This window comes from Vicugna pacos, unplaced genomic scaffold (assembly GCF_048564905.1).
Source record: "Vicugna pacos unplaced genomic scaffold, VicPac4 SAC-SAT, whole genome shotgun sequence".
In the NCBI taxonomy this organism is placed as follows: Eukaryota; Metazoa; Chordata; class Mammalia; order Artiodactyla; family Camelidae; genus Vicugna; species Vicugna pacos.
This window is the reverse complement of record NW_027328721.1, coordinates 1867895-1889477: the sequence shown is the minus strand read 5'-3', so window position 1 is coordinate 1889477 and position 21583 is coordinate 1867895.

The window sequence follows — 21583 nt, the reverse complement described above, 5'->3', positions numbered from 1 at the left end:
CACCAACGGTCGGCAGCACGTGGGTTCTAACGGAATGCCTAAGCTCGTCTCCCCTGAGGGTTTCCCTAATGTCTCTGTGCCAGGGAATGCTAGGGATGTTTGCAGGAAGTCCCAGGGACAGAGGATGCCTCCCCAAGGTCAGGGAAGGTATTTCTCGGACTTCCCCAAACAGGGAACACCTGTGACTGAAGAGAGCTGCGTGGAGTTGTCTCTCGAGCTCCCCCACGCACTGACAATGGTTCCGGAATCCTGAGCGTGGGGAGGTTCCACCAACGGTCGGCATCGCGTGGGTTCTAACGGAATGCCTAAGCTCGCCTCCCCTGAGGGTTTTCCTAATGTCTCTGTGCCAGGGAATGCTAGGGGCGTTTGCAGGAAGTCCCAGGGACAGAGGCTGCCTCCCCAAGGTCAGGGAAGCTATTTCTCGGTCTGCCCCCATCAGGGAAAACCTGTGACTGAAGAGAGCTGCGTGGAGTTGTCTCTCGAACTCCCCCACGCACTGACAATTGTTCCGGAATCCTGAGCGTGGGGAGGTTCCACCAACGGTCGGCAGCGCGTGGGTTCTAACGGAATGCCTAAGCTCGTCTCTCCTGAGGGTTTTCCTAATGTCTCTATGCCAGGGAATGCGAGGGGTATTTACAGGAAGTCCCAGGGACAGAGGCTGCCTCCCCAAGGTCAGGGAAGGAAGGTATTTCTCGGACTTCCCCGAAAAGGGACACCTGTGACTGAAGAGAGCTGCGTGGAGTTGTCTCTCGAGCTCCCCCACAAACTGACAATGGTTCGGGACTCATGAGCGTGGGGAGGTTCCCCCAACGGTCGGCAGCGCGTTGGTTCTAACGGAATGCCTAAGCTCGACTCCCCTGAGGATTTTCCTAATGTCTCTGTGCCAGGGAATGCTAGGGGTGCTTTCAGGAAGTCCCAGGGACAGAGGCTGCCTCCCCAAGGTCAGGGAAGATATTTCTCGGACTTCCACGAACAGGGAACACCTGTGACTGAAGAGAGCCGCGTGGAGTTGTCTCTCGAGCTCCCCCACGCACTGACAATGATTCCGGAATCCTGAGCGTGGGGAGGTTCCATCAAAGGTCGGCAGCGCGTGGGTTCTAACGGAATGCCTAAGCTCGTCTCCCCTGAGGGTTTTCCTAATGTCTCTGTGCCAGGGAATGCTAGGGGCGTTTGCAGGAAGTCCCAGTGACAGAGACTGCCTTCCCAAGGTAAGGGAAGGTATTTCTCGGACTTCCGCGAACAGGGAACACCTGTGACTGAAGAGAGCAGCGTGGAGTTGTCTCTCGAGCTCCCCCACGCACTGACAAATGTTCCGGAATCCTGAGCGTGGGGAGGTTCCACCAACGGTCGGCAGCGCGTGGGTTCTAACGGAATGCCTAAGCTCGTCTCCCCTGACGGTTTTCCTAATCTCTCTGTGCCAGGGAATGCTAGGGCACTTTGCAGGAAGTCCCACTGACAGAGGCTGCCTCCCCAAGGTCAGGGAAGTTATTTCTCGGACTTCCCCGAACAGGGAACACCTGTGACTGAAGAGCGCTGCGTGGAGTTGTCTCTCGAGCTCCCCCACGCACTGACAAATGTTCCGGAATCCTGAGCGTGGGGAGGTTCCACCAACGGTCGTCAGCGCGTGGGTTCTAACGGAATGCCTAAGCTGGTCTCCCCTTAGGGTTTTCCTAATGGCTCTGTGCCAGGAATGCTAGGGGGGTTTGCAGGAAGTCCCAGTCACAGAGGCTGCCTCCCCAAGGTCAGGGAAGGTATTTCTAAGAATTCCCCGAACAGGGAACACCTGTGACTGAAGAGAGCTGCGTGGAGTTGTCTCTCGAGCTCCCCCACGCACTGACAATGGTTCCGGAATCCTGAGCGTGGGGAGGTTCCACCAACGGTCGGCAGCGCGTGGGTTCTAACGGAATGCCTAAGCTCGTCTCCCCTGAGGGTTTTCGTAATGTCTCTGTGCCATGGAATGCTAGGGGTGTTTGCAGGAAGTCCCAGTGACAGAGGATGCCTCCCCAAGGTCAGGGAAGGTATTTCTCGGACTTCCCCGAACAGGGAACACCTGTGACTGAAGAGAGCTGCGTGGAGTTGTCTCTCGAGCTTCCCCACGCACTGACAATGGTTCCGGAATCCTGAGCGTGGGGAGGTTCCACCAACTGTCGGCAGCGCGTGGGTTCTAACGGAATGCCTAAGCTCGTCTCCCCTGAGGGTTTCCCTAATGTGTCTGTGCCAGGGAAGGCTAGGGGGGTTTGCAGGATATCCCAGTGACAGAGGCTGCCTCATCCAGGTCAGGGAAGGTATTTCTCGGACTTCCCCGAACAGCGAACACCTGTGACTGAAGAGAGCTGCGTGTAGTTGTCTCTCGAGCTCCCCCACGCACTGACAATGGTTCCGGAATCCTGAGCGTTGGGAGGTTCCACCAACGGTCGGCAGCGCGTGGGTTCTAACGGAATGCCTAAGCTCGTCTCCCCTGAGGGTTTTCCTAATGTCTCTGTGCCAGGGAATGCTAGGGGGGTTTGCAGGAAGTCCCAGTGACAGAGGCTGCCTCCCCAAGGTCAGGGAAGGTGTTTCTCGGACTTCCCCGAACAGGGAACACCTGTGACTGAAGAGAGATGCGTGGAGTTGTCTCTCGAGCTCCCCCACGCACTGACAATGGTTCCGGAATCCTGAGCGTGGGGAGGTTCCACCAACTGTCGGCAGCTCGTGGGTTCTAACGGAATGCCTAAGCTCGTCTCCCCTGAGGGTTTTCCTAATGTCTCTGTGCCAGGGAATGCTAGGGGGGTTTGCAGGAAGTCCCAGTGACAGAGGCTGCCTCACCAAGGTCAGGGAAGGTATTTCTCAGACTTCCCCGAACAGGGAACACCTGTGACTGAAGAGAGCTGCGTGGAGTTGTCTCTCGAGCTCACCCACTCACTGACAATGGTTCCGGAATCCTGAGCGTGGGGACGTTCCACCAACGGTCGGCAGCGCGTGGGTTCTAACGGAATGCCTAAGCTCGTCTCCCCTGAGGGTTTTCCTAATGTCTCTGTGCCAGGGAATGCTAGGGGGGTTTGCAGGAAGTCCCAGGGACAGAGGCTGCCTCCCCAAGTCAGGGAAGGTATTTCTCGGACTTCCCCGAACAGGGAACACCTGTGACTGAAGAGAGCTGCGTGGAGTTGTCTCTCGAGCTTCCCCACGCACTGACAATGGTTCCGGAATCCTGAGCGTGGGGAGGTTCCACCAACTGTCGGCAGCGCGTGGGTTCTAACGGAATGCCTAAGCTCGTCTCCCCTGAGGGTTTCCCTAATGTGTCTGTGCCAGGGAAGGCTAGGGGGGTTTGCAGGATATCCCAGTGACAGAGGCTGCCTCATCCAGGTCAGGGAAGGTATTTCTCGGACTTCCCCGAACAGCGAACACCTGTGACTGAAGAGAGCTGCGTGTAGTTGTCTCTCGAGCTCCCCCACGCACTGACAATGGTTCCGGAATCCTGAGCGTTGGGAGGTTCCACCAACGGTCGGCAGCGCGTGGGTTCTAACGGAATGCCTAAGCTCGTCTCCCCTGAGGGTTTTCCTAATGTCTCTGTGCCAGGGAATGCTAGGGGGGTTTGCAGGAAGTCCCAGTGACAGAGGCTGCCTCCCCAAGGTCAGGGAAGGTGTTTCTCGGACTTCCCCGAACAGGGAACACCTGTGACTGAAGAGAGATGCGTGGAGTTGTCTCTCGAGCTCCCCCACGCACTGACAATGGTTCCGGAATCCTGAGCGTGGGGAGGTTCCACCAACTGTCGGCAGCTCGTGGGTTCTAACGGAATGCCTAAGCTCGTCTCCCCTGAGGGTTTTCCTAATGTCTCTGTGCCAGGGAATGCTAGGGGGGTTTGCAGGAAGTCCCAGTGACAGAGGCTGCCTCACCAAGGTCAGGGAAGGTATTTCTCAGACTTCCCCGAACAGGGAACACCTGTGACTGAAGAGAGCTGCGTGGAGTTGTCTCTCGAGCTCACCCACTCACTGACAATGGTTCCGGAATCCTGAGCGTGGGGACGTTCCACCAACGGTCGGCAGCGCGTGGGTTCTAACGGAATGCCTAAGCTCGTCTCCCCTGAGGGTTTTCCTAATGTCTCTGTGCCAGGGAATGCTAGGGGTGTTTGCAGGAAGTCCCAGTGATATAGGCTGCCTCCCCAAGATCAGGGAAGGTATTTCTAAGACTTCCCCGAACAGGGAACAACTGTGACTGAAGAGAGCTGTGTGGAGTTGTCTCTCGAGCTCCCCCACGCACTGACAATGTTTCCGGAATCCTGAGCGTGGGGAGGTTCCACCAACGGTCGGCAGCGCTTGGGTTCTAACGGAATGCCTAAGCTGGTCTCCCCTTAGGGTTTTCCTAATGCCTCTGTGCCAGGAATGCTAGGGGTGTTTGCAGGAAGTCCCAGTCACAGAGGCTGCCTCCCCAAGGTCAGGGAAGGTATTTCTAAGAATTCCCCGAACAGGGAACACCTGTGACTGAAGAGAGCTGCGTGGAGTTGTCTCTCGAGCTCCCCCACGCACTGACAATGGTTCCGGAATCCTGAGCGTGGGGAGGTTCCACCAACGGTCGGCAGCGCGTGGGTTCTAACGGAATGCCTAAGCTCGTCTCCCCTGAGGGTTTTCGTAATGTCTCTGTGCCATGGAATGCTAGGGGTGTTTGCAGGAAGTCCCAGTGACAGAGGATGCCTCCCCAAGGTCAGGGAATGTATTTCTCTTACTTCCCCGAACAGGGAACACCTGTGACTGAAGAAAGCTGCGTGGAGTTGTCTCTCGAGCTTCCCCACGCACTGAGAATGGTTCCGGAATCCTGAGCGTGGGGAGGTTCCACCAACTGTCGGCAGCGCGTGGGTTCTAACGGGATGCCTAAGCTCGTCTCCCCTGAGGGTTTTCCTAATGTGTCTGTGCCAGGGAAGGCTAGGGGGGTTTGCAGGAAGTCCCAGTGACAGAGGCTGCCTCCCCAAGGTCAGGGAAGGTATTTCTCGGAATTCCCCGAACAGGGAACACCTGTGACGGAAGAGAGCTGCGTGGAGTTGTCTATCGAGCTCCCCCACGCACTGACAATGGTTCCGGTATCCTGAGCGTGGGGAGGTTCCACCAACGGTCGGCAGCGCGTGGGTTCTAACGGAATGCCTAAGCTCGTCTCCCCTGAGGGTTTTCCTAATGTCTCTGTGCCAGGGAAGTCTATTGGGGTTTGCAGGTAGTCCCAGTGACAGAGGCTGCCTCCCCCAGGTCAGGGAAGGTATTTCTCGGACTTCCCCGAACAGCGAACACCTGTGACTGAAGAGAGCTGCGTGGAGTTGTCTCTCGAGCTCCCCCACGCACTGACAATGGTTCCGGAATCCTGAGCGTTGGGAGGTTCCACCAACGGTCGGCAGCGCGTGGGTTCTAACGGAATGCCTAAGCTCGTCTCCCCTGAGGGTTTTCCTAATGTCTCTGTGCCAGGGAATGCTAGGGGGGTTTGCAGGAAATCCCAGTGACAGAGGCTGCCTCCCCAAGGTCAGGGAAGGTGTTTCTCGGACTTCCCCGAACAGGGAACACCTGTGACTGAAGAGAGCTGCGTGGAGTTGTCTCTCGAGCTCCCCCACGCACTGACAATGGTTCCGGAATCCTGAGCGTGGGGAGGTTCCACCAACGGTCGGCAGCTCGTGGGTTCTAACGGAATGCCTAAGCTCGTCTCCCCTGAGGGTTTTCCTAATGTCTCTGTGCCAGGGAATGCTAGGGGGGTTTGCAGGAAGTCCCAGTGACAGAGGCTGCCTCACCAAGGTCAGGGAAGGTATTTCTCGGACTTCCCCGAACAGGGAACACCTGTGACTGAAGAGAGCTGCGTGGAGTTGTCTCTGGAGCTCACCCACTCACTGACAATTGTTCCGGAATCCGGAGCGTGGGGAGGTTTCACCAACGGTCGGCAGCGCGTGGGTTCTAACGGAATGCCTAAGCTCGTCTCCCCTGAGGGTTTTCCTAATGTCTCTGTGCCAGGGAATGCTAGGGGGGTTTGCAGGAATTCCCAGGGACAGAGGGTGCCTCCCCAAGTCTGGGAAGGTATTTCTCGGACTTCCCCGATCAGGGAACACCTGTGACTGAAGAGAGCTGCGTGGAGTTGTCTCTCGAGCTCCCCCATGCACTGACAATGGTTCCGGAATCCTGAGCGTGGGGAGGTTCCACCAACAGTCGGCAGCGCGTGGGTTCTAACGGAATGCCTAATCTCGTCTCCCCTGAGGGTTTTCCTAATGTCTCTGTGCCAGGGAATGCTAGGGGGGTTTGCAGGAATTCCCAGGGCCAGAGGCTTCCGCCCCAAGGTCAGGGAAAGTATTTCTCGGACTTCCTCGTACAGGGAACACCTGTAACTGAAGAGAGCTGCGAGGAGTAGTCTCTCGAGCTCCCCCACGCACTGACAATGGTTCCGGAATCCTGAGCGTGGGGAGGTTCCACCAACGGTCGGCAGCGCGTGGGTTCTAACGGAATGCCTAAGCTCGTCTCCCCTGAGGGTTTTCCTAATGTCTCTGTTCCAGGCAATGCTAGGGCAGTTTGCAGGAAGTCCCACTGACACAGGGTGCCTCCCCAAGGTCAGGGAAGGTATTTCTCGGACTTCCCCGCACAGGGAACACCTGTGACTGAAGAATGCAGCGTGGAGTTGTCTCTCGAGCTCCCCCACGCAATGACAATGTTTCCGGAATCCTGAGCTTTGGGAGGATCCACCAGCGGTCGGCAGCGCGTGGGTTCTAACGGAATGCCTAAGCTCGTCTCCCCTGGGGTTTTCCTAATGTCTCTGCCAGGGAATGCTGTGGGGGTTTGCAGGAATTCCCAGTGAAACAGGCTGCCTCCCCAAGGTCATGGAAGTTATTTCTAAGACTTCCCCGTACAGGGAACACCTGTGACTGAAGAGAGCTGCGTGGAGTTGTCTCTCGAGCTCCCCCACGCACTGACAATGGTTCCGGAATCCTGAGCGTGGGGAGGTTCCACCAAAGGTCGGCAGCGCGTGGGTTCTAACGGAATGCCTAAGCTCGTCTCCCCTGAGGGTTTTCTTAATATCTCTGTGCCAGGGAAAGCTAGGGGGGTTTGCAAGAAGTCACAGTGACAGAGGCTGCCTCCCCAAGGTCAGGGAAGGTATTTCTAAGACTTCCCCGAACAGGGAACACCTGTGACTGAAGAGCGCTGCGTGGAGTTTTCTCTCGAGCTCCCCCACGCACTGACAAAGGTACCGGAATCCTGAGTGTGGGGAGGTTCCACCAACGGTCGGCACCGCGTGGGTTCTAACGGAATGCCTAAGCTCGTCTCCCCTGAGGGTTTTCCTAATGTCTCTGTGCCAGGGAATGCTAGGAGGGTTTGCAGGAAGTCACAGTGACATAGGCTGCCTCCCCAAGGCCAGGGAAGGTATTTCTAAGACTTCCCCGAACAGGGAACACCTGTGACTGAAGAGAGCTGCGTGGAGTTGTCTCTCGAGCTCCCCCACGCACTGACAATGGTTCCGGAATCCTGAGCGTGGGGAGGTTCCACCAACGGTCGGCAGCGAGTGGGTTCTAACGGAATGCCTAAGCTCGTCTCCCCTGAGGGTTTTCCTAATGTCTCTGTGCCAGGGAATGCCAGGGGGGTTTGCAGGAAGTCCCAGGGACAGAGGCTGCCTCCCCAAGGTCAGGGAAGTTATTTCTCGGACTTCCCTGAACAGGGAACACCTGTGACTGAAGAGCGCTGCGTGGAGTTCTCTCTCGAGCTCCCCCACGCACTGACAATGGTTCCGGAATCCTGAGCGTGGGGAGGTTCCACCAACGGTCGGCAGCGCGTGGGTTCTAACGGAATGCCTTAGCTCGTCTCCTCTGAGGGTTTTCCTAATGTCACTGTGCCAGGGAATGCTAGGGGTGTTTGCAGGAAGTCCCAGTGACAGAGGCTGCCTCCCCAAGGTCATGGAAGGTATTTCTCGGACTTCCCCGAACAGGGAACACCTGTGACAGAAGAGGGCTGCGTGGAGTTGTCTCTCGAGCTCCCCCACGCACTGACAATGGTTCCGGAATCCTGAGCGTGGGTAGGTTCCACCAACGGTCGGCAGCGCGTGGGTTCTAACGGAATGCCTAAGCTCGTCTCCCCTGAGGGTTCTCCTAATATCTCTGTGCCAGGGAATGCTTGGGGGGTTTGCAGGAATTCCCAGGGACAGAGGCTGCCTCCCCAAGGTCAGAGAAGGTATTTCTCGGACTTCCTCGTACAGGGAACACCTGTGACCGAAGAGAGCTGCGTGGAGTTGTCTCTCGAGCTCCCCCACGCACTGATAATGTTTCCGGAATCCGGAGCGTGGGGAGGTTTCACCAACGGTCGGCAGCGCGTGGGTTCTAAAGGAATGCCTAAGCTCGTCTCCCCTGAGAATTTTCCTAATATCTCTGTGCCAGGGAAAGCTTGGGGAATTTGCAGGAAGTCCCAGTGGCAGAGGCTGCCTCCCCAAGGTCAGGGAAGATATTTCTCGGACTTCCCCGAACAGGGAACACCTGTGACCGAAGAGAGCTGCGTGGAGTTGTCTCTCGAGCTCCCCCACGCACTGACAATGGTTCCGGAATCCTGAGCGTGGGGAGGTTCCACCAACGGACGGCAGCGCATGGGTTCTAACTGAATGCCTAAGCTCGTCTCCCCTGAGGGTTTTCCTAATTTCTCTGTGCCAGGGAATGCTAGGGGGGTTTGCAGGAAGTCCCAGGGATAGAGGCTGCCTCCCCAAGTTCAGGGAAGTTATTTCTCGGACTTCCCCAAACCGGGAACACCCGTGACTGAAGAGAGCTGCGTGGAGTTGTCTCTCGAGCTCCCCCACACACTGACAATGGTTCCGGAATCCTCACCAAGGGGAGGTACCTCCATTGGTCGGCAGCGCGTGGGTTCTAACGGAATGCCTAAGCTCGGCTTCCCTGAGAATTTTCCTAATGTCTCTGTGTCAGGGAAACTTGGGGGATTTGCAGGAATTCCCAGGGTCAGAGGCTGCTTTCCCAATGTCAGGGAAATTCTTTCTCGGACTTCCCCGAACAGGGAATACCTGTGACTGAAGAGAGCTGCGTGGGGTTGTCTCTCGAGCTCCCACACGCACTGACAATGGTTCCTGATCCTGAGCGTTGGGAGGATCCACCAACTGTCGGCAGCGCGTGGGTTCTAACAGAATGCCTAAGCTCGTCTCCCATTGAGGGTTTTCCTAATGTCTCTGTGCCAGGGAATGCTAGGGGTGTTTGCAGGAAGTCCCAGGGACGGAGGTTGCCTCCCCACGGTCAGGGAAGCTATTTCTCGGACTTCCCCGAACAGGGAACACCTGTGACTGAAGAGAGCTGCTTGGAGTTGTCTCTCGAGCTCCCCCACTCATCTACAATGATTCTGGAATCCTGAGCTTGGGGAGGTTCCACCAACGGTCGGCAGCGCGTGGGTTCTAACGGAATGCCTGAGCTCGTCTCCCCTGAGGGTTTTCCTAATGTCTCTGTGCCAGGGAATGCTAGGGGTGTTTGCAGGAAATCCCAGGGACAGAGGCTGCCTCCCCAATGTCAGGGAAATTATTTCTCGGACTTCCCCGAACATGGAACCCCTGTGACTGAAGAGAGCTCGTGGAGTTGTCTCTCGAGTTCCCCCCGCACTGACAATGGTTCCTGAATCCTGAAAGTGGGGAGGTACGTCCATTGGTCGGCAGCGCGTGGGTTCTAACGGAATGCCTAAGCTCGTCTCCCCTGAGGGTTTTCCTAATGTCTCTGTGCCAGGGAATGCTAGGGGGGTTTGCAGGAATTGCCAGTGACAGAGGCTGCCTCCGCAAGGTCAGGGAAGTTATTTCTCGGACTTCCCCTAACAGGGAACACCTGTGACTGAAGAGGGCTGCGTGGATTTGTCTCTCGAGCTCCCCCACGCACTGACAATTGTTCCGGAATCCTGAGCGTGGGGAGGTTCCACCAACGGTCGGCAGCGCGTGGGTTCTAACGGAATGCCTAAGCTCGTCTCCCCTGAGGGTTTTCCTAATGTCTCTGTGTCAGGGAATGCTAGGGGGGTTTGCAGGAAGTCCCAGTGACAGAGGCTGCCTCCCAAAGATCAGGGAAGGTATTTCTCGGACTTCCACCAACAGGGAACACCTGTGACTGAAGAGGGCTGCGTGGATTTGCCTCTCGAGCTCCCCCCGCACTGACAATGTTTCCGGAATCCTGAGCGTGGGGAGGTTCCACCAACGGTCGGCAGCGAGTGGGTTCTAACGGAATGCCTAAGCTTGTCTCCCCTGAGGGTTTTCCTAATGTCTCTGTGCCATGGAATGCTAGGGGGGTTTACAGGAAGTCCCAAGGTCAAAGGCTGCCTCCTCAAGGTCAGGGAAGGTATTTCTAAGACTTCCCCGAACAGGGAACACCTGTGACTGAAGAGAGCTGCGTGGAGTTGTCTCTCGAGCTCCCCCACGCACTGACAATGGTTCCGGAATCCTGAGCGTGGGGAGGTTCCACCAACGGTCTTTAGCGTGTGGGTTCTAACGGAATGCCTAAGCTCGTCTCCCCTGAGGGTTTTCCTAATGTCTCTTTGCCAGGGAATGCTAGGGGAGTTTGCAGGAAGTCCCAGGGACAGAGGCTGCCTCCCCAAGGTCAGGGAAGTTATTTCTCGGACTTCCACGAGCAGGGAACACCTTTGACTGAAGAGAGCTGCGTGGAGTTGTCTCTCGAGCTCCACCACGCACTGACAATGGTTCCGGAATCCTGAGCGTGGGGAGGTTCCACCAACGGTCGGCAGCGCGTGGGTTCTAACGGAATGCCTAAGCTCGTCTCCCCTGAGAATTTTCCTAATGTCTCTTTGCCAGGGAATGCTAGGGGGGTTTGCAGGAAGTCCCAGTGACAGAGGCTGCCTCCCCAAGGTCAGGGAAGGTATTTCTCGGACTTCCCCGAACAGGGAACACCTGGGACTGAAGAGAGCTGCGTGGAGTTGTCTCTCGAGCTCCCCGACGCACTGACAATGGTTCCGGAATCCTGAGCGTGGGGAGGTTCCACCAACGGTCGGCAGCGCGTGGGTTCTAACGGAATGCCTAAGCTCGTCTCCCCTGAGGGTTTTCCTAATGTCTCTGTGCCAGGGAATGCTAGGGGCGTTTTCAGGAAGTCCCAGTGACAGAGGCTGACTCCCCAAGGTCAGGGAAGTTATTTCTAAGACTTCCCCGAAAATGGAACACCTGTGACTGAAGAGCGCTTCGTGGAGTTGTCTCTCGAGCTCCCCCACGCACTGACAATGGTTCCGGAATCCTAAGCGTGGGAAGGTTCCACCAACGGTCGGCAGCGCGTGGGTTCTAACGGAATGCCTAAGCTCGTCTCCCCTGAGGGTTTTCCTAATGTCTCTGTGCCAGGGAATGCTAGGGGATTTTGCAGGAATTCCCAGTGACAGAGGCTGCCTTCCCAAGGTCAGGGAAGGTATTTCTCGGACTTCCCCGAACAGGGAACACCTGGGACCGAAGAGAGCTGCGTGGAGTTGTCTCTCGAGCTCCCCCACGCACTGACAATGGTTCCGGAATCCTGAGCGTGGGGAGGTTCCACCAACGGTCGGCAGCTCGTGGGTTCTAACGGAATGCCTAAGCTCGTCTCCCCTGAGGGTTTTCCTAATGTCTCTGTGCCAGGGAATGCCAGGGGGGTTTGCAGGAAGTCCCAGGGACAGAGGCTGCCTCCCCAAGTTCAGGGAAGTTATTTCTCGGACTTCCCTGAACAGGGAACACCTGTGACTGAAGAGCGCTGCGTGGAGTTCTCTCTCGAGCTCCCCCACGCACTGACAATTGTTCCGGAATCCTGAGCGTGGGGAGGTTCCACCAACGGTCGGCAGCGCGTGGGTTCTAACGGAATGCTTTAGCTCGTCTCCTCTGAGGGTTTTCCTAATGTCACTGTGCCAGGGAATGCTAGGGGTGTTTGCAGGAAGTCCCAGTGACAGAGGCTGCCTCCCCAAGGTCATGGAAGGTATTTCTCGGACTTCCCCGAACAGGGAACACCTGTGACTGAAGAGGGCTGCGTGGAGTTGTCTCTCGAGCTCCCCCACGCAGTGACAATGGTTCCGGAATCCTGAGCGTGGGTAGGTTCCACCAACGGTCGGCAGCGCGTGGGTTCTAACGGAATGCCTTAGCTCGTCTCCCCTGAGGGTTCTCCTAATATCTCTGTGCCAGGTAATGCTTGGGGGGTTTGCAGGAATTCCCAGGGACAGAGGCTGCCTCCCCAAGGTCAGAGAAGGTATTTCTCGGACTTCCTCGTACAGGGAACACCTGTGACCGAAGAGAGCTGCGTGGAGTTGTCTCTCGAGCTCCCCCACGCACTGATAATGTTTCCGGAATCCGGAGCGTGGGGAGGTTTCACCAACGGTCGGCAGCGCGTGGGTTCTAACGGAATGCCTAAGCTCGGCTTCCCTGAGAATTTTCCTAATGTCTCTGTGCCAGGGAAACTTGGGGGATTTGCAGGAATTCCCAGGGTCAGAGGATGCTTTCCCAATGTCAGGGAAATTCTTTCTCGGACTTCCCCGAACAGGGAAAACCTGTGACTGAAGAGAGCTGCGTGGGGTTGTCTCTCGAGCTCCCACACGCACTGACAATGGTTCCTGATCCTGAGCGTTGGGAGGATCCACCAACTGTCGGCAGCGCGTGGGTTCTAACAGAATGCCTAAGCTCGTCTCCCCTGAGGGTTTTCCTAATGTCTCTGTGCCAGGGAATGCTAGGGGTGTTTGCAGGAAGTCCCAGGGACGGAGGTTGCCTCCCCGCGGTCAGGGAAGCTATTTCTCGGACTTCCCCGAACAGGGAACACCTGTGACTGAAGAGAGCTGCGTGGAGTTGTCTCTCGAGCTCCCCCACTCATCTACAATGATTCTGGAATCCTGAGCGTGGGGAGGTTCCACCAACGGTCGGCAGCGCGTGGGTTCTAACGGAATGCCTGAGCTCGTCTCCCCTGAGGGTTTTCCTAATGTCTCTGTGCCAGGGAATGCTAGGGGTGTTTGCAGGAAATCCCAGGGACAGAGGCTGCCTCCCCAATGTCAGGGAAATTATTTCTCGGACTTCCCCGAACATGGAACCCCTGTGACTGAAGAGAGCTCGTGGAGTTGTCTCTCGAGTTCCCCCCGCACTGACAACGGTTCCTGAATCCTGAACGTGGGGAGGTACGTCCATTGGTCGGCAGCGCGTGGGTTCTAACGGAATGCCTACTCTCGTCTCCCCTGAGGGTTTTCCTAATATCTCTGTGCCAGGGAATGCTAGGGGGGTTTGCAGGAATTGCCAGTGACAGAGGCTGCCTCCGCAAGGTGAGGGAAATTATTTCTCGGACTTCCCCGAACAGGGAACACCTGTGACTGAAGAGGGCTGCGTGGAGTTGTCTCTCGAGCTCCCGCCGCACTGACAATGGTTCCGGAATCCTGAGCGTGGGGAGGTTCCACCAACGGTCGGCAGCGCGTGGGTTATAACGGAATGCCTAAGCTCGTTTCCCCTGAGGGTTTTCCTAATGTCTCAGTGCCATGGAATGCTAGGGGGGTTTGCAGGAAGTCCCAGGGTCAGAGGCTGCCTCCCCAAGTTCAGGGAAGTTACTTCTCAGACTTCCCCGAACAGGGAACACCTGTGACTGAAGAGAGCTGCGTGGAGTTGTCTCTCGAGTTCCCCCACGCACTGACAATGGATCCGGAATCCTGATCGTGGGGAGGTACCACCAACGGTCGGCAGCGCGTGGGTTCTAACGGAATGCCTAAGCTCGTCTCCCCTGAGGGTTTTCCTAATGTCTCTGTGCCAGGGAATGCTAGGGGGGTTTGCAGGAATTGCCAGTGACAGAGGCTGCCTCCGCAAGGTCAGGGAAGTTATTTCTCGGACTTCCCCTAACAGGGAACACCTGTGACTGAAGAGGGCTGCGTGGAGTTGTCTCTCGAGCTCCCCCACGCACTGACAATGGTTCCGGAATCCTGAGCGTGGGGAGGTTCCACCAACGGTCGGCAGCGCGTGGGTTCTAACGGAATGCCTAAGCTCGTCTCCCCTGAGGATTTTCCTAATGTCTCTGTGTCAGGGAATGCTAGGGGGGTTTGCAGGAAGTCCCAGTGACAGAGGCTGCCTCCCAAAGATCAGGGAAGGTATTTCTCGGACTTCCACTAACAGGGAACACCTGTGACTGAAGAGGGCTGCGTGGAGTTGCCTCTCGAGCTCCCCCCGCACTGACAATGTTTCCGGAATCCTGAGCGTGGGGCGGTTCCACCAACGGTCGGCAGCGAGTGGGTTCTAACGGAATGCCTAAGCTTGTCTCCCCTGAGGGTTTTCCAAATGTCTCTGTGCCATGGAATGCTAGGGGGGTTTACAGGAAGTCCCAAGGTCAAAGGCTGCCTCGTCAAGGTCAGGGAAGGTATTTCTCAGACTTCCCCGAACAGGGAACACCTGTGACTGAAGAGAGCTGCGTGGAGTTGTTTCTCGAGCTCCCCCACGCACTGAAAATGATTCCGGAATCCTCACCGTGGGGAGGTACCTCCATTGTTCGTCAGCGCGTGGGTTCTAACGGAATGCCTAAGCTCGACTCCCCTGAGAATTTTCCTAATGTCTCTCTGCCAGGGAATGCTAGGGGTATTTGCAGGAATTCCCAGTGTCAGAGGCTGCTTCCCCAATGTCAGGGAAATTATTTCTCGGACTTCCCCGAAGAGGGAACACCTGTGATTGAAGAGAGCTGCGTGGAGTTGTCTCTCGGGCTCCCACACGCACTGACAATGGTTCCGGAATCCTGAGCGTGGGGAGGTTCCACCAACGGTCCCTAGCGCGTGGGTTCTAACGGAATGCCTAAGCTCGTCTCCCCTGAGGGTTTTCCTAATGTCTCTGTGCCAGGGAATGATAGGGGGGTTTGCAGGAATTGCCAGTGACAGAGGCTGCCTCAGCAAGGTCAGGGAAGTTATTTCTCGGACTTCCCCGAACAGGGAACACCTGTGACTGAAGAGGGCTGCGTGGAGTTGTCTCTCGAGCTCCCGCCGCACTGACAATGGTTCCGGAATCCTGAGCGTGGGGAGGTTCCACCAACGGTCGGCAGCGCGTGGGTTATAACGGAAAGCCTAAGCTCGTCTCCCCTGAGGATTTTCCTAATGTCTCTGTGCCAGGGAATGCTAGGGGGGTTTGCAGGAATTCCCAGTGACAGAGGCTGCCTCCCCAAGGTCAGGGAAGGTATTTCTCGGACTTCCCCGAACAGGGAACACCTGGGACTAAAGAGAGCTGCGTGGAGTTGTCTCTCGAGCTCCCCCACGCACTGACAATGGTTCCGGAATCCTGAGCGTGGGGAGGTTCCACCAACGGTCGGCAGCTCGTGGGTTCTAACGGAATGCCTAAGCTCGTCTCCCCTGAGGGTTTTCCTAATGTCTCTGTGCCAGGGAATGCCAGGGGGGTTTGCAGGAAGTCCCAGGGACAGAGGCTGCCTCCCCAAGGTCAGGGAAGTTATTTCTCGGACTTCCCTGAACAGGGAACACCTGTGACTGAAGAGCGCTGCGTGGAGTTCTCTCTCGAGTTCCCCCACGCACTGACAATGGTTCCGGAATCCTGAGCGTGGGTAGGTTCCACCAACGGTCGGCAGTGCGTGGGTTCTAACGGAATGCCTTAGCTCGTCTCCTCTGAGGGTTTTCCTAATGTCACTGTGCCAGGGAATGCTAGGGGTGTTTGCAGGAATTCCCAGGGACAGAGGCTGCCTCCCCAAGGTCAGAGAAGGTATTTCTCGGACTTCCTCGTACAGGGAACACCTGTGACCGAAGAGGGCTGCGTGGAGTTGTCTCTCGAGCTCCCCCACGCACTGATAATGTTTCCGGAATCCGGAGCGTGGGGAGGTTTCACCAACGGTCGGCAGCGCGTGGGTTCTAAAGGAATGCCTAAGCTCGTCTCCCCTGAGAATTTTCCTAATATCTCTGTGCCAGGGAAAGCTTGGGGAATTTGCAAGAATTCCCAGTGGCAGAGGCTGCCTCCCCAAGGTCAGGGAAGATATTTCTCGGACTTCCCCGAACAGGGAACACCTGTGACCGAAGAGAGCTGCGTGGAGTTGTCTCTCGAGCTCCCCCACGCACTGACAATGGTTCCGGAATCCTGAGCGTGGGGAGGTTCCACCAACGGACGGCAGCGCATGGGTTCTAACTGAATGCCTAAGCTCGTCTCCCCTGAGGGTTTTCCTAATTTCTCTGTGCCAGGGAATGCTAGGGGGGTTTGCAGGAAGTCCCAGGGATAGAGGCTGCCTCCCCAAGTTCAGGGAAGTTATTTCTCGGACTTCCCCGAACCGGGAACACCCGTGACTGAAGAGAGCTGCGTGGAGTTGTCTCTCGAGCTCCCCCACGCACTGACAATGGTTCCGGAATCCTCACCAAGGGGAGGTACCTCCATTGGTCGGCAGCGCGTGGGTTCTAACGGAATGCCTAAGCTCGGCTTCCCTGAGAATTTTCCTAATGTCTCTGTGCCAGGGAAACTTGGGGGATTTGCAGGAATTCCCAGGGTCAGAGGCTGCTTTCCCAATGTCAGGGAAATTCTTTCTCGGACTTCCCCGAACAGGGAAAACCTGTGACTGAAGAGAGCTGCGTGGGGTTGTCTCTCGAGCTCCCACACGCACTGACAATGGTTCCTGATCCTGAGCGTTGGGAGGATCCACCAACTGTCGGCAGAGCGTGGGTTCTAACAGAATGCCTAAGCTCGTCTCCCCTGAGGGTTTTCCTAATGTCTCTGTGCCAGGGAATGCTAGGGGTGTTTGCAGGAAGTCCCAGGGACGGAGGTTGCCTCCCCACGGTCAGGGAAGCTATTTCTCGGACTTTCCCGAACAGGGAACACCTGTGACTGAAGAGAGCTGCGTGGAGTTGTCTTTCGAGCTCCCCCACTCATCTACAATGATTCTGGAATCCTGAGCGTGGGGAGGTTCCACCAACGGTCGGCAGCGCGTGGGTTCTAACGGAATGCCTGAGCTCGTCTCCCCTAAGGGTTTTCCTAATGTCTCTGTGCCAGGGAATGCTAGGGGTGTTTGCAGGAAATCCCAGGGACAGAGGCTGCCTCCCCAATGTCAGGGAAATTATTTCTCGGACTTCCCAGAACATGGAACCCCTGTGACTGAAGAGAGCTCGTGGAGTTGTCTCTCGAGCTCCCCCCGCACTGACAATGGTTCCTGAATCCTGAACGTGGGGAGGTACGTCCATTGGTCGGCAGCGCATGGGTTCTAACGGAATGCCTAAGCTCGTCTCCCCTGAGGGTTTTCCTAATATCTCTGTGCCAGGGAATGCTAGGGGCGTTTGCAGGAATTGCCAGTGACAGAGGCTGCCTCCGCAAGGTGAGGGAATTTATTTCTCGGACTTCCCCGAACAGGGAACACCTGTGACTGAAGAGGGCTGCGTGGAGTTGTCTCTCGAGCTCCCGCCGCACTGACAATGGTTCCGGAATCCTGAGCGTGGGGAGGTTCCACCAACGGTCGGCAGCGCGTGGGTTATAACGGAATGCCTAAGCTCGTTTCCCCTGAGGGTTTTCCTAATGTCTCTGTGCCATGGAATGCTAGGGGGGTTTGCAGGAAGTCCCAGGGTCAGAGGCTGCCTCCCCAAGGTCAGGGAAGTTATTTCTCAGACTTCCCCGAACAGGGAACCCCTGTGACTGAAGAGAGCTGCGTGGAGTTGTCTCTCGAGTTCCCCCACGCACTGACAATGGATCCGGAATCCTGATCGTGGGGAGGTACCACCAACGGTCGGCAGCGCGTGGGTTCTAACGGAATGCCTAAGCTCGTCTCCCCTGAGGGTTTTCCTAATGTCTCTGTGCCAGGGAATGCTAGGGGGGTTTGCAGGGATTGCCAGTGACAGAGGCTGCCTCCGCAAGGTCAGGGAAGATATTTCTCGGACTTCCCCTAACAGGGAACACCTGTGACTGAAGAGGGCTGCGTGGAGTTGTCTCTCGAGCTCCCCCACGCACTGACAATGGTTCCGGAATCCTGAGCGTGGGGAGGTTCCACCAACGGTCGGCAGCGCGTGGGTTCCAACGGAATGCCTAAGCTCGTCTCCCCTGAGGGTTTTCCTAATGTCTCTGTGTCAGGGAATGCTAGGGGGGTTTGCAGGAAGTCCCAGTGACAGAGGCTGCCTCCCAAAGATCAGGGAAGGTATTTCTCGGACTTCCACTAACAGGGAACACCTGTGACTGAAGAGGGCTGCGTGGAGTTGCCTCTCGAGCTCCCCCCGCACTGACAATGTTTCCGGAATCCTGAGCGTGGGGAGGTTCCACCAACGGTCGGCAGCGAGTGGGTTCTAACGGAATGCCTAAGCTTGTCTCCCCTGAGGGTTTTCCTAATGTCTCTGTGCCATGGAATGCTAGGGGGGTTTACAGGAAGTCCCAAGGTCAAAGGCTGCCTCCTCAAGGTCAGGGAAGGTATTTCTCAGACTTCCCCGAACAGGGAACACCTGTGACTCAAGAGAGCTGCGTGGAGTTGTTTCTCGGGCTCCCCCACGCACTGACAATGATTCCGGAATCCTCACCTTGGGGACGTACCTCCATTGTTCGTCAGCGCGTGGGTTCTAACGGAATGCCTAAGCTCGACTCCCCTGAGAATTTTCCTAATGTCTCTCTGCCAGGGAATGCTAGGGGGATTTGCAGGAATTCCCAGTGTCAGAGGCTGCTTCCCCAATGTCAGGGAAATTATTTCTCGGACTTCCCCGAAGAGGGAACACCTGTGACTGAAGAGAGCTGCGTGGAGTTGTCTCTCGAGTTCCCCCACGCACTGACAATGGATCCGGAATCCTGATCGTGGGGAGGTTCCACCAACGGTCGGCAGCGCGTGGGTTCTAACGGAATGCCTAAGCTCGTCTCCCCTGAGGGTTTTCCTAATGTCTCTGTGCCAGGGAATGCTAGGGGGGTTTGCAGGAATTGCCAGTGACAGAGGCTGCCTCCGCAAGGTCAGGGAAGTTATTTCTCGGACTTCCCCGAACAGGGAACACCTGTGACTGAAGAGGGCTGCGTGGAGTTGTCTCTCGAGCTCCCCCACGCACTGACAATGGTTCCGGAATCCTGAGCGTGGGGAGGTTCCACCAACGGTCGGCAGCGCGTGGGTTCTAACGGAATGCCTAAGCTCATCTCCCCTGAGTGTTTTCCTAATGTCTCTGTGCCAGGGAATGCTAGGGGGGTTTGCAGGAAGTCCCAGTGAAAGAGGCTGCCTCCCATAGGTCAGGGAAGGTCTTTCTCGGACTTCCCCGAACAGGGAACACCTGTGACTGAAGAGAGCTGCGTGGAGTTGTCTCTCGAGTTCCCCCACGCACTGACAATGGATCCGGAATCCTGATCGTGGGGAGGTTCCACCAACGGTCGGCAGCGCTTGGGTTCTAACGGAATGCCTAAGCTCGTCTCCCCTGAGGGTTTTCCTAATGTCTCTGTGCCAGGGAATGCTAGGGGGGTTTGTAGGAATTGCCAGTGACAGAGGCTGCCTCCGCAAGGTCAGGGAAGTTATTTCTCGGACTTCCCCGAACAGGGAACACCTGTGACTGAAGAGGGCTGCGTGGAGTTGTCTCTCGAGCTCCCGCCGCACTGACAATGGTTCCGGAATCCTGAGCGTGGGGAGGTTCCACCAACGGTCGGCAGCGCGTGGGTTATAACGGAATGCCTAAGCTTGTCTCCCCTGAGGGTTTTCCTAATGTCTCTGTGCCATGGAATGCTAGGGGAGTTTGCAGGAAGTCCCAGGGTCAGAGGCTGCCTCCCCAAGGTCAGGGAAGTTATTTCTCAGACTTCCCCGAACAGGGAACACCTGTGACTGAAGAGAGCTGCGTGGAGTTGTCTCTCGAGTTCCCCCACGCACTGACAATGGATCCGGAATCCTGATCGTGGGGAGGTACCACCAACGGTCGGCAGCGCGTCGGTTCTAACGGAATGCCTAAGCTCGTCTCCCCTGAGGATTTTCCTAATGTCTCTGTGCCAGGGAATGCTAGGGGGGTTTGCAGGAAGTCCCAGTGACAGAGGCTGCCTCCCCAAGGTCAGGGAAGTTATTTCTCGGACTTCCCCGAACCGGGAACACCCGTGACAGAAGAGAGCTGCGTGGAGTTGTCTCTCGAGCTCCCCCACGCACTGACAATGGTTCCGGAATCCTCACCGAGGGGAGGTACCTCCATTTGTCGGCAGCGCGTGGGTTCTAACGGAATGCCTAACCTCGGCTTCCCTGAGAATTTTCCTAATGTCTCTGTGCCAGGGAAAGCTTGGTTGATTTGCAGGAATTCCCAGTGTCAGAGGCTGCTTCCCCAATGTCAGGGAAATTATTTCTCGGACTTCCCCGAACAGGGAACCCCTGTGACTGAAGAGAGCTGCGTGGAGTTGTCTCTCGAGCTCCCCCCGCACTGACAATGGTTCCGGAATCCTGAGCTTGGGGAGGTTCCACCAACTGTCGGCAGCGCGTGGGTTCTAACGGAATGCCTAAGCTCGTCTCCCCTGAGGCTTTTCCTAATGTCTCTGTGTCAGGGAATGCTAGGGGGGTTTGCAGGAAGTCCCAGTGACAGAGGCTGCCTCCCAAAGGTCAGGGAAGGTATTTCTCGGACTTCCACGAACAGGGAACACCTGTGACTGAGGAGGGCTGCGTGGAGTTGCCTCTCGATCTCCCCCCGCACTGACAATGTTTCCGGAATCCTGAGCGTGGGGAGATTCCACCAAATGTCGGCAGCGAGTGTGTTCTAACGGAATGCCTAAGCTTGTCTCCCCTGAGGGTTTTCCTAATGTCTCTGTGCCATGGAATGCTAGGGGTGTTTACAGGAAGTCCCAAGGTCAAAGGCTGCCTCCCCAAGGTCAGGGAAGGTATTTCTCAGACTTCCCCGAACAGGGAACACCTGTGACTGAAGAGAGCTGCGTGGAGTTGTCTCTCGAGCTCCCCCACGCACTGACAATGATTCCGGAATCCTCACCGTGGGGAGGTACCTCCATTGTTCGTCAGCGCGTGGGTTCTAACGGAATGCCTAAGCTCGACTCCCCTGAGAATTTTCCTAATGTCTCTCTGCCAGGGAATGCTAGGGGGATTTGCAGGAATTCCCAGTGTCAGAGGCTGCTTCCCCAATGTCAGGGAAATTATTTCTCGGACTTCCCCGAAGAGGGAACACCTGTGACTGAAGAGAGCTGCGTGGAGTTGTCTCCCGAGCTCCCACACGCACTGACAATGGTTCCGGACTCCTGAGCGTGGGGAGGTTCCACCAACGGTCGGCAGCGCGTGGGTTCTATCGGAATGCCTAAGCTCGTCTCCCCTGAGGGTTTTCCTAATGTCTCTGTGCCAGGGAATGCTAGGGGGGTTTGCAGGAATTGCCAGTGAAAGAGGCTGCCTCCGCAAGATCAGGGAAGTTATTTCTCGGACTTCCCCGAACAGGGAACACCTGTGACTGAAGAGGGCTGCGTGGAGTTGTCTCTCGAGCTCCCGCCGCACTGACAATGGTTCCGGAATCCTGAGCGTGGGGAGGTTCCACCAACGGTCGGCAGCGCGTGGGTTCTAACGGAATGCCTAAGCTCGTCTCCCCTGAGGGTTTTCCTAATGTCTCTGTGCCAGGGAATGCTAGGGGGGATTGCAGGAAGTCCCAGTGAAAGAGGCTGCCTCCCATAGGTCAGGGAAGTTATTTCTCAGACTTCCCCGAACAGGGAACACCTGTGACTGAAGAGAGCTGCGTGGAGTTGTCTCTCGAGTTCCCCCACGCACTGACAATGGATCCGGAAT